Source organism: Bos taurus, chromosome X (assembly GCF_002263795.3).
Source record: "Bos taurus isolate L1 Dominette 01449 registration number 42190680 breed Hereford chromosome X, ARS-UCD2.0, whole genome shotgun sequence".
Taxonomy (NCBI): domain Eukaryota; kingdom Metazoa; phylum Chordata; class Mammalia; order Artiodactyla; family Bovidae; genus Bos; species Bos taurus.
The window spans coordinates 52,614,295-52,626,027 of NC_037357.1; positions in this window are offsets into that span (position 1 = coordinate 52,614,295).

An 11,733-nucleotide genomic window follows, 5' to 3' on the forward strand; every position below is an offset into this window, starting at 1 on the left:
GAAATGACAATCCATTCCAGTATTCTTGCCTTGGAAATCCCATGGACAGAGGAGCCTGGCAGGCTACAGTCCATGAGGTTGCAAAGAGTCAGTCAGACACGACTGACCATGCATAGTACAGCAGTAAACACTAACTACAGTGGATTGTAATGTATCAAATGTGTTTACATGAATGAATTCAGGATGATGCTTAAAAATGTAACCGGTCAAAAAATGTCAACAAAAAAATGGTCAACTTGGAGAAAGTTATGAAACCAGCTCATTATTTTAAAACTGGTAAGCAAAATAAAGAATCTAATGTTTAACCTGCCTTTCTAATATACATTCTTTCTCTGTGAAACCAAATAGTTCATTAGAAAGTGTTTCAGTAGAAGATTTCCACCTAATAAATTAAGAAAGAATAATAGAATTTTACAATGGCTAATGAATTAATGGACCTAGGCAGTAATCATCAGTGTCTGCTAATATTAAGAGTAATATCCAAATATCTGACTCAATGGAAAGACAAAGCAGTGTCTACGAAGTATTTTTGATAAAAAATAAAATTTGATCAAGCCTTTAGATATAATTATGAATTTTTAGGAAAAAGGACAAAGATGTTAAATAACATCACAAGAATGTAAGCAAGAACGTGTAAAACAAGTTTAGAGTCAGGATGTTGGAAAGGGGAGCTCTACAGAAAACAGGATGGTTTCTTCAACAAATAAATTGCAAGAGAGAATCTGAAAATTGTATTTAGGAGTAATTTTAAAAAGAAGTGCAAAACTCATACTTCTAAAAACAACAAATGTTGAAAGAAATCAAAAAGATCTAAACAAATGGAAAGACCTCCAATGTTTGTGGATCAGAAGACATAATATTATTAAGATGGTTATACTCTCCAAATTGACTACAAATTCAGTGCAATCCCTATCAGAATTCCTGCTGGTGTTCTGTAGCTATTTACAAGCAGTTCCTAAAATCCATATGAAAATGTTGTAAGTTTACAATTTATTCACTGGCTATCATGAGTTTGGTTAGTATCTATCAGTCTCCTTTCAGGTTCTAGAACCTGGAAAACTAAGGGTACTACCCACATCTTGCCTGTTCACTGCAGCCATTTTACCTTTTGAAGTTCCCCTTATATAGAAAACTCACTTCCCCCTGCTATCTTCAGAATTCAATATATAGACTCTTGGTTTTGGCAGGGCTATTAGGTAGACTGATTGAATCCACTGATTCCCAAACTTAGCTGCACATCAACATCACTTAGAGGAATTAACAAAAGTATTGATTTCAAGTCCCTGACTTTGAAAGCTCTGCAGTGGGGCCCTCAAATGTATGTTTTTAATAAGTTCCCTGTGTGATTATGATAAGCTGGCCCACACACAAGTATTTAGGAACCATGAACATTTTCCAGCCTCTCACCTATATGACTTTACAACCAACTCAATCCATTATTTAGACAGTTTACTTTGCTAGAAAGTTCTTTCGTATGAAGTGATGGGATTTGCAACCTGTGTGTGTGTGTATGTGTGTGTGTGTGTGTGTGTGTGTGTGTGTGTGTGTGTGCGTGCATGCTAAGTCACTTCAGTCGTGTCTGACTCTTTGCAGCCCTATGGATTGTTGGCCACCAGTCGCCTCTGTCCATGGAATTCTCCAGGCAAGAATACCAGAGTGGGTAGCCATACCCTCCTCCAGGGGATATTCCTGACCCAATAACTGAAGTCATATCTTTTACAGCTCCTGCATTGGCAGAAGGGTTTTTATTTTGTTTTGTTTTTTACCACTAACGCCACCTGGGAAGCCCCTGAAACCTCTAACTCTCCTTATTTGGGTACTAGTTCTGACCTCAGAGATGTCAGTAGGTTTCTTAGAAGTGTTTCCTAATTGAAGGGAAAGTAAAATCAGAAATATAAGTTCCCCCTTTGATGATGGTGAGTCAGATCAGATCAGATCAGTCACTCAGTCATGTCCGACTCTTTTCGACGCCATGAATCACAGCATGCCAGGCCTCCCTGTCCATCACCAACTCCTGGAGTTCACTCAAACTCACGTCCATCGAGTCAGTGATGCCATCAAGTCCATCTGATCCTCTGTCGTCCCCTTCTCCTCCTGCCCCCAATCCCTCCCAGCATCAGAGTCTTTTCCAATGAGTCAGCTCTTCGCATGAGGTGGCAAAAGTACTGGAGTTTCAGCTTTAGCATCGTTCCTTCCAAAGAACACCCAGGGCTGATCTCCTTCAGAATGGACTGGTTGGATCTCCTTGCAGTCCAAGGGACTCTCAAGAGTCTTCTCCAACACCACAGTTCAAAAGCATCAATTCTTCAGCACTCAGCCTTCTTCACAGTCCAACTCTCACATCCATACATGACCACAGGAAAAACCATAGCCTTGACTAGACGGACCTTTGTTGGCAAAGTAATGTCTCTGCTTTTGAATATGCTATCTAGGTTCGTCATAACTTTCCTTCCAAGGAGTAAGTGTCTTTTAATTTCATGGCTGCAGTCACCATCTGCAGTGATTTTGGAGCCCAGAAAAATAAAGTCTGACACTGTTTCCACTGTTTCCCCATCTATTTGCCATGAAGTGGTGGGACCAGATGCCATGATCTTCATTTTCTGAATGTTGAGCTTTAAGCCAACTTTTTCACTCTCCTCTTTCACTTTCACCAAGAGGCTTTTTAGTTCCTCTTCACTTTCTGCCATAAGGGTGGTGTCATCTGCATATCTGAGGTTATTGATATTTCTCCCGGCAATCTTGATTCCAGCTTGTGTTTCTTCCAGTCCAGCGTTTCTCATGATGTACTCTGCATATAAGTTAAATAAACAGGGTGACAATATACAGCCTTGACGAACTCCTTTTCCTATTTGGAACCAGTCTGTTGTTCCATGTCCAGTTCTAACTGTTGCTTCCTGACCTGCATACAAATTTCTCAAGAGGCAGATCAAGTGGTCTGGTATTCCCATCTCTTTCAGAATTTTCCACAGTTTATTGTGATCCACACAGAAAGGCTTTGGCATAGTCAATAAAGCAGAAATAGATGTTTTTCTGGAGCTCTCTTGCTTTTTCCATGATCCAGCGGGTGTTGGCAATTTGATCTCAGGGTTCCTCTGCCTTTTCTAAAACCAGCTTGAACATCAGGAAGTTCACAGTTCACATATTAGTAGCTTCTAAAAATAAGTTGCTTGTCAGCAAAAGAAAAAAAATTCAAGGTGGATACAATGTTCAGCATCTCTGTGCAAAAGCTTATTATTCTCTAAAATATCCAAACTTTCTTTTTAAAAAGATATATCGTGTTCTTGGATTAGAGGATTAATATTGTGAAAATGACTGTACTACCCAAAGCAATTTATAGATTCAATGCAATCCCTATCAAACTACCAATGGAATTTTTCACAGAACTAGAACAACTAACTTCCAAATTTGTATGGATACACAAAATACCCCATGTAGCCAAAGCACTCTTGAGAAAGAAGAATGGAGCTGGAGGAATCAACCTTCCTGATTTCGGACTATAATACAATACTACAGTCGGGACTGGCACAAAAATAGAAATATAGTCCAATGGAATAAGATAAAAAGCTCAGAGATAAATCCATGCACCTATAGGCACCTTATCTTTGACAAAGGAGGCAAATATAAACCATGGAGAAAAGACACTCTCTTCAGTAAATGGTGCTGGGAAAACTGGGTAGTAATGTGTAAAGAATGAAATTAGAACACTTTCTAACTCCATATGCAAAAAAAAACTCATAATGGATTAAAGACCTAAATGTAAGACCAGAAACTATAAACCTTTTAGAGGAAAACATCGGCAGAGCATTCTTTGACATAAACCACAGCAAGAACCTCTCTGAGCCACATCCTAAAGTAATGGAAATAAAAACAAAAATAAACAAATGGGACCTAATTAGACTTAAAAGCTTTTGCACAATGAAGGAAACTATAAGCAAGGTGAAAAGACAGCTCTCAGAATGAGAGAAAATAATAGCAACTGAAGCAACTGACAAAGCACTAATCTCCAAAATACACAAGCAGCTCATGAAACTCAATACCAGAAAAACAAACAACCCAATCAAAAAGTGGGCAGAAGACTTAGACAGACATTTCTCTAAAGATGACCTACAGATGGCTAATCAACAAATGAAAAGAGCTCAACATCTCTCATTATTAGGGAAATGCAAATCAAAACTACAATGGTGTATCATCTTACACCAGTCAGAATTAGTCAGTTCAGTCGCTCAGTCCTGTCTGATTCTGCAACCCCATGGACTGCAGCAAGCCAGGCTTCCTTGTCCATCACCAATGCCTGGAGCTTACTCAAACTCGGGTTCATTGAGTTGGTGATGCCATCCAATCATCTCATCTTCTGTTGTCCCCTTCACCTCCTGCCTTCAATCTTTCTCAGCATCAGGATCTTTTCCAGTGAACTGGTTCTTAGCATCAGGTGGCCAAAGTATTGGAGCTTCAGCTTCAACATCAGTCCTTCTGATGAATATTCAGGACTGATTTCCTTTAGGACGGACTGGTTGAATCTCCTTGCAGTCCAAGGGACTCTCAAGAATCTCCTCCAACACCATAGTTCAAAAGCATCAATTCTTCGGTGCTAAGCTTTCTTTCTGATCCAACTATCACATCCATATGTGACTACTGAAAAAACCATAGCTTTGGCTAGACGGACTTTTGCTGGCAAAGTAGTGTCTCTGCTTTTTAATATGCTGTCTAGGTTAGTCATAGCTTTTCTTCCAAGGAGCAAGCGTCTTTTATTTTCATGGCAGCAGTCACCGTTCACAGTGATTTTGGAGCCCCCCAAAATAAAGTCTCTCATTGTTTCCATTGCTTCCCTGTCTATTTGCCATGAAGTGATGGGACCAGATGCCATGATCCTAGCTTTTTGAATGTTGAGTTTTAAGCCAATTTTTTTCACTCTCCTCTTTCACTTTTATCAAGAGGCTCTTCAGTTCTTCATTTTCTGCCATAAGGGTGGTGTCATCTGCATATCTGAGGTTATTGACATTTCTCCTGCCAATATTGATTCCAGCTTGTGCTTCATGCAGCCTGGCATTTCGCATGATGTACTCTGCAGCAAGCAGGGTAACAATATACAGCCTTGACATACACCTTTCCTGATTTGGAACCAGTCTGCTGTTCCATGTCCAGTTCTGGCTGTTGCTTTCTGACCTGCATATAGGTTTCTCAAGAGGCAGGTCAGGTGGTCTGGTATTCCCATCTCTTTCAGAATTTTCCACAGTTTATTGTGATCCACACAGTCAAAGGCTTTGGTATAGTCAATAAAGCAGAAGTAGATGTTTTTCTGGAACTCCATTGTTTTTTCAGTGATCCAATAGATGTTGACAATTTGATTTCTGGTTCCTCTGTCTTTTCTAAAACCAGCTTGAACGTCTGGAAGTTCACAGTTCATGTACTGTTGAAGCCTTGCCTGGACAATTTTGAGCATTACTTAGCTAGTGTGTGAGATGAGTGCAATTGTGCGGTAGTTTGAACATTCTTTGGCATTGCCTTTCTTTGGGATTGGAATGAAAACTGACCTTTTCCAGTCCTGTGGCCACTGCTGAGTTTTCCCAATTTGCTGGCATGTTGAGCACTTTCACAGCATCATCTTTTAGGACTTGAAATAGTTAAGCTGAAATTCTATCACCTCCACTAACTTTGTTCATAGTGATGCTTCCTAAGGCCCATTTGACTTGGCATGTCAGAATGTCCTGCTCTAGGTGAGTGATCACACCATTGTGGTTATCTGGGTCATAAAGATCTTTTCTGTATAGTTCTTCTGTGTATTCTTACCACTCTTTTTAATATCTTCTGCTTCTGTTAGGTCCATACTGTTTCTGTCCTTTATTGTGTTCACCTTTGCATGAAATGTTTCCTTGGTATCTCTAGTTTTCTTGAAGAGATCTTTTTGGCCATCATCAAAAAGTTTATGAATAATAAATGCTGGAGAGGATGTGGAGAAAAGGGCACCCTCTTGTATTGTTGGTGGTAATGCAAATTGATATAGCACTATGGAAATTCCTTAAAAAACTAGGAATAAAACTACTATTGTTTTTGTTCAATCACCCAGTCATGTCTGTCTCTTTGCTACCCCGTGGACCACAGCAGGCCTCCTTGTCCCTCACCATCTCCAGAAGTTTCTCTAAGTTCATGTTCATTGCATTGGTGATGCCGTCTAGTCATCTTGTCCTCTGACACCCTCTTCTCCTTCTGTTCTCAATCTTTTCCAGCATCAGGAACTTTTCCAATGAGTCATCTATTTGCATCAGATGACCAAAATACTGGAGCTTCAACTTCAGTGTCAGTTCTTCCAGTGAATATTCAGGGTTTATCTCTGTTGGATCATCAAAAAAGCAAGCGAGTTCCAGAAAAACATCTACTTCTGCTTTATTGACTATGCCAAAGCCCTTGACTGTGTGAATCACAATAAACTGTGGGAAATTCTTCAAGAAATGGGAATACCAGACCACCTGACCTGCCTCTTGAGAAATCTGTATGCATATCAAGAAGCAGCAGTTAGAACTGGATGTGGAACAAGAAACTGGTTCCAAATCATGAAAGGAGTAGGTCAAGGCTATATATTGTCACCCTGCTTATTTAACTTATATGCAGAGTACATCATGCGAAATGTCAGGCTGGATGAAGCACAAGCTGGAATCAAGATTGGCAGGAGAAATGTCAATAACCTCAGATATGGAGATGACACCACCTTTATGGCAGAAAGTGAAGAACTGAAGAGCCTCTTAATGAAAGTGAAAGAGGAGAGTGAAAAAGCTGGCTTAAAACTCAACATTCAGAAAACGACGATCATGGCATCCAGTCCCATTACTTCATGGTAAATAGATGGGGAAACAATGGAAACAGTGAGAGACTTTACTTTTGGGGGCTCCAAAATCACTGTAGGCGGTGACTGCAGCCATGAAAATAAAAGATGCTTGCTCCTTTGAAGACAAGCTATGGCCAACCTGGACAGCATATTAAAAAGCAGATACATTACCTTGCCAGCAAAGGTCCATCTAGTCAAAGCTATGGTTTTTCCAGTAGTCACATATGGATGTGAGAGTTGGACTATAAGGAAAGCTGAGTGGCGAAGAATTGATGCTTTTGAACTGTGGTGTTTGAGAAGACTCTTGAGAGTCCCTTGGACAGGAAGGAGAGCCAACCAGTCCATCCTAAAGGAAATCAGTCCTGAATATTCATTGGAAGGACTGATGCTGAAGCTGAAGCTCCAATACTTTGGCTACCTGATGGGAAGAACTGACTCATTTGAAAATACCCTGATTCTGGGAAAGATTGAAGGTGGGAGGAGAAGGGGACGACAGAGGATGAGATGGTTGGATGGCATCACCAATTCTATGGACATGAGTTTGAGCAAGCGCCGAGAGTTGGTGATGGACAGGGAGGCCTGCCATGCTGCAGTCCATGGGGTTGCAAAGAGGCAGACAGGACTGAGCAACTGAACTATACTGAACTGATCTCCCTTAAGACTGGCTGGTTTGATCTGAGGAGAGAATGGTATACCACCCTAGTATACGTGCCATGAGAACCTCTTGAACTGTATAAAAGGCCCAAAACTACCTTATGACCCAACAATCCCACTACACAGCATATACTCTGAATAAACCATAATTAAAAAAGATATATGTACCCCAATGTTCATTGCAGCACTATTTACAAAAGTTTGGACATTGAAGCAGCCTAGACGTCCATTGACAGAAGAATGAATAAAGAAGTTATGATATATATACACAATGGACTATTACTCACCCATTAAAAGTGATATATTTGAGTTGGTTCTAATGATGTGGATGAACCGAGAGCCTATTATATGGAGTGAAGTAAATCAGAAAGAGAAAGTAAAATATTGTATATTAATGCATATATATGCAATCTAGAAAGATGGTACTGATGAACCTATCTACAGGGAAGCAATGCAGATGCAGACATTCCTATAAAAGTATGGTGACTAGACAGGAAATAAATGCAAATATGCTTTGTCTACATTTGTAATGTTAACAGTCATTTCTGAAAATGGTTGATCTGTTTTGTTGTATCAGTGTTTATTATGTTTCATTTTTGGACATTTCTCCCATTTGTCAGAGTCACAAAAAATTCTTACTATGTATTTTAAGAGGCTCAGTTCAGTTCAGTTCAATTGCTCAGTCATGTCCAACTCTTTGTGACCCCATGAATTGCAGCACGCCAGGCCTCCCTGTCCATCACCACTAGCCTCATTTAATTTGGTTTCATTTGCAAATCTTGTGAACATGTTCTTGATTACATAATTCAGGTAATTAATTCATCCATCTATTCTGCAAATATACTTGCCTACTCTGTATCTAGCCTTGCTCTAGAATGTAGGAGTCTGGCAGTGAGCAAAAACAGTCATAATATCTGGTCTCATGAATTACAATGTAGTAGATAAAAATCTAAATGCTATAGTCATGTTGAAAGATGTGCTGGCAGTTTCTTACAAAACTAAAAATACCTTTACCATCTTATCCAGCAATTATACTCCTTGGCATTTATCCAAAGGAGTGGAAAACTTATCTCCACACAAAAACCTGAACACTAATGTTTATAGCAGCTTTGTTTACAATTCCTAAGACTTAGAAGCAACCAAGATGTCCTTCAGTGCATGAATGTATAAATAAACTGTGTACATTCAAACAATGGAATATTATTCAATATTAAAAAGAAATGGGCTATCAAACCATAAAAAAACATGGAGGAACCTTAAACACGCATTACTATGTGAAAGTAGTCAATCTGAAAGGCTACATACTGTATCAGATCAGATCAGGTCAGATCAGTCGCTCAGTCATGTCCAACTCTTTGCAACCCCATGAATCACAGCACCCCAGGCCTCCCTGTCCATCACCAACTCCCAGAGTTCACTGAGACTCACATCCTTCGAGTCAGTGATGCCATCCAGCCATCTCATCCTCTGTCATCCCCTTCTCCTCTTGCCCCCAACCCCTCCCAGCATCAGAGTCTTTTCCAATGAGTCAAGTTCCAACTATATGATATTCTGGAAAAGGAAAAGTATGGAGAACATTAAAAGGGTCACTGGTTGCCATGATTTTGGGGGGGCAGTGAAAAATACTTTGTATAATACCATAATGATGGATACATGCCATTATACAATTGTCCAAACTGATAGAATGAACGGCTCCAAGAGTGAACCCTAAGGTAAACTATGAACTTTGAATGATTATGATGTGTCAAAGTATGTTAATCAATTGTAACAAATGTACCTCTCTGTTGTGAGATGTTTATAATGGGGAAGGCTATGCATGTGGGACAGAGGGTATACCTCTGTGCCTTCCCTAGTTTTTCTTGTGAACTTTGAATTATTTAAAAATAAAATCTTAATTAAAAAGTTTAAATATCTACATGCTATGATATGTATAGGATATCAACAGCATCAACAACATCCATTATTAGAGAGAGAAAGCTAAGACTGTCATATCTTGGATAGCTATGGAAATGCTTTAGAGGAGAATGGGCTCTGTTTACATGGAAAGTAATTCAGTATAAAAATTAGCCATTTTCTGGAAAAAACAAAGTTTTAATTCCCCATCAAGAAAAATATCTTCCATCTTATGTCAGCACAATAATCCACTCAAACATTCAGTTCCTACAGTAGAAAATACTATGTGTAGATCCTTCCCTATAGATAAACATCAATATCTATAGTACATCAAGAGAGGAATGGATAAAGAAGATGTGGTACATATACAAAATGGAATATTACTCAGCCATAAAAGGATGAAATAATGCCATTTCCAACAACATGAATGGACCTAGAGATTGTCATACTGAGTGAAGTAAATCAGAGAAGGAGACATATCACATACTATCACTTATATGTGGACTAAAAAAAAAAAAAGCTACAAATGAAAAGCAAAAAAGCGAAAGCGAAGTCACTCAGCCGTGTCCGACTCTTTGCGACCCCATGGACTGTAGCCTACCAGGCTCCTCCGTCCATGGGATTCTCCAGGCAAGAGCACTGGAGTGGGTTGCTATACTGAGTGAAGTAAATCAGAGAAGGAGACATATCACATACTATCACTTATATGTGAACTAAAAAAAAAAAAAAGCTACAAATGAACTTATCTACAAAACAGAAATAAAGTTACAGGTGTAGAAAACTGGGATGGGTAAGAGGGGGAAGGATAAATTGGAAGACTGATATTGACACACACATGACTCTAACATAAAATAGATAACCAATAAGAACTTACTGTGTAGCACAGGGAACTTCACTTGGTACTCTGTAATGGCCTATATGGGAAAAGAAAGTGAAAGTCACTCAGTTGTGTCAGACACTTTGCAACCCAGGCCAAAGAGTTGAATTCTCCAGGCCAGACTAGTGGAGTAGGTAGTCTTTCCGAATCTTCCCAACCCAGGAATCAAATCCAGGTCTCCTGCATTACAGGTGGATTCTTTACCAGCTGAGCCACAAGAGAAGCCCAAGAATACTGGGGTGGGCAGCCTATCCCTTCTCCAGTGGATCTTCCTGACCCAGGAATCGAACCAGGGTCTCCTGCATTGCAGGTGGATTCTTTACCAACTGAGCTATTAGGGGAAGTGCCTATATGGGAAAAGAATCTTAAAAAAAGTGGACATATGTATATATTTAAGGGATTCACTTTGCTTTACACCTGAAATTAACACAACATTGTAACAAATCAACTATACCTCAATAATTTTTTTTAAACTGTATACTACATTAAAGCACAGACTGCAAGGAATGTCAAGGGATTCATGGCTATGTATTGTTGCAGCCTGGTGGAGCAGAGACCAGAACCTGCCCCATGACTCGAGGGTGCAGCAAACTGCGCCCTCGTGATTGTCCTAGTAAGCATGCCAAACGGACATTCTTGGGGAGGGACGTGCTCTCTGCTCCTCTTCACTGCCTACCCCTGCGTCTGTCTCCATGGAAACAAAACAAGATATTCTTGATCAACAGCAGAGCCTAGCTAATCACACTCCCCGGTATAGCTATTCCCCAATGATCTCATGTGACTTCTGCTAATAAAAGTGGAGGCTGAAAGGAGCCATTTTGTCTTCCTGCCATGGAGAGCAGGAGGGCCCCCTGACTCCCTGCTTGCCAAATTATACGTGCTCGTCTTTTCATTATGTGCTCACCCCCATTTCAGGTGTTTCTCACCTGCTGTGCTGGACACTGCAATATATAATGGAAGCTAGAGTAGTATGGGTGAAATGTGTTTCTATAATTAATTGGAGGAAGCAGTTGACATCATGGAAAAAGCATGAGACCAGTTGTTAGCATGCCTGAGTCTTGATGCTGGTTGACTCTTATAGGATGTAGATGACCTCTGCTAACCTCTCAATCCTCAGTTTCTCCATTTATAAAACAAGGGTGACATTACCTACCCTGACATCATCATAAAGTTGTTAAATGTGATAATGTCCATGAAGCATTTTGGAAAATGAAAAGCAGTATCCAAATATATAAATTTCATACATTAATTAATTATTGAGGTTTTTAAAAATCAATTTATTTATTTTAATCGGAGGCTAATTACTTTACAATATTGTAGTGGTTTTTGCCATACATTGACATGAATCAGCCATGGGTGTACATGTTATTGAGTTTTAACCTGCACAGGGTAGGAAGAGGTTATTCTCTCTACAGTTCTGTAATTCTTTCATAAGAGAATTTTAGAGCGTTGATAACTACAGTTTGTATATTCCTTTAAAGTTTCAGAA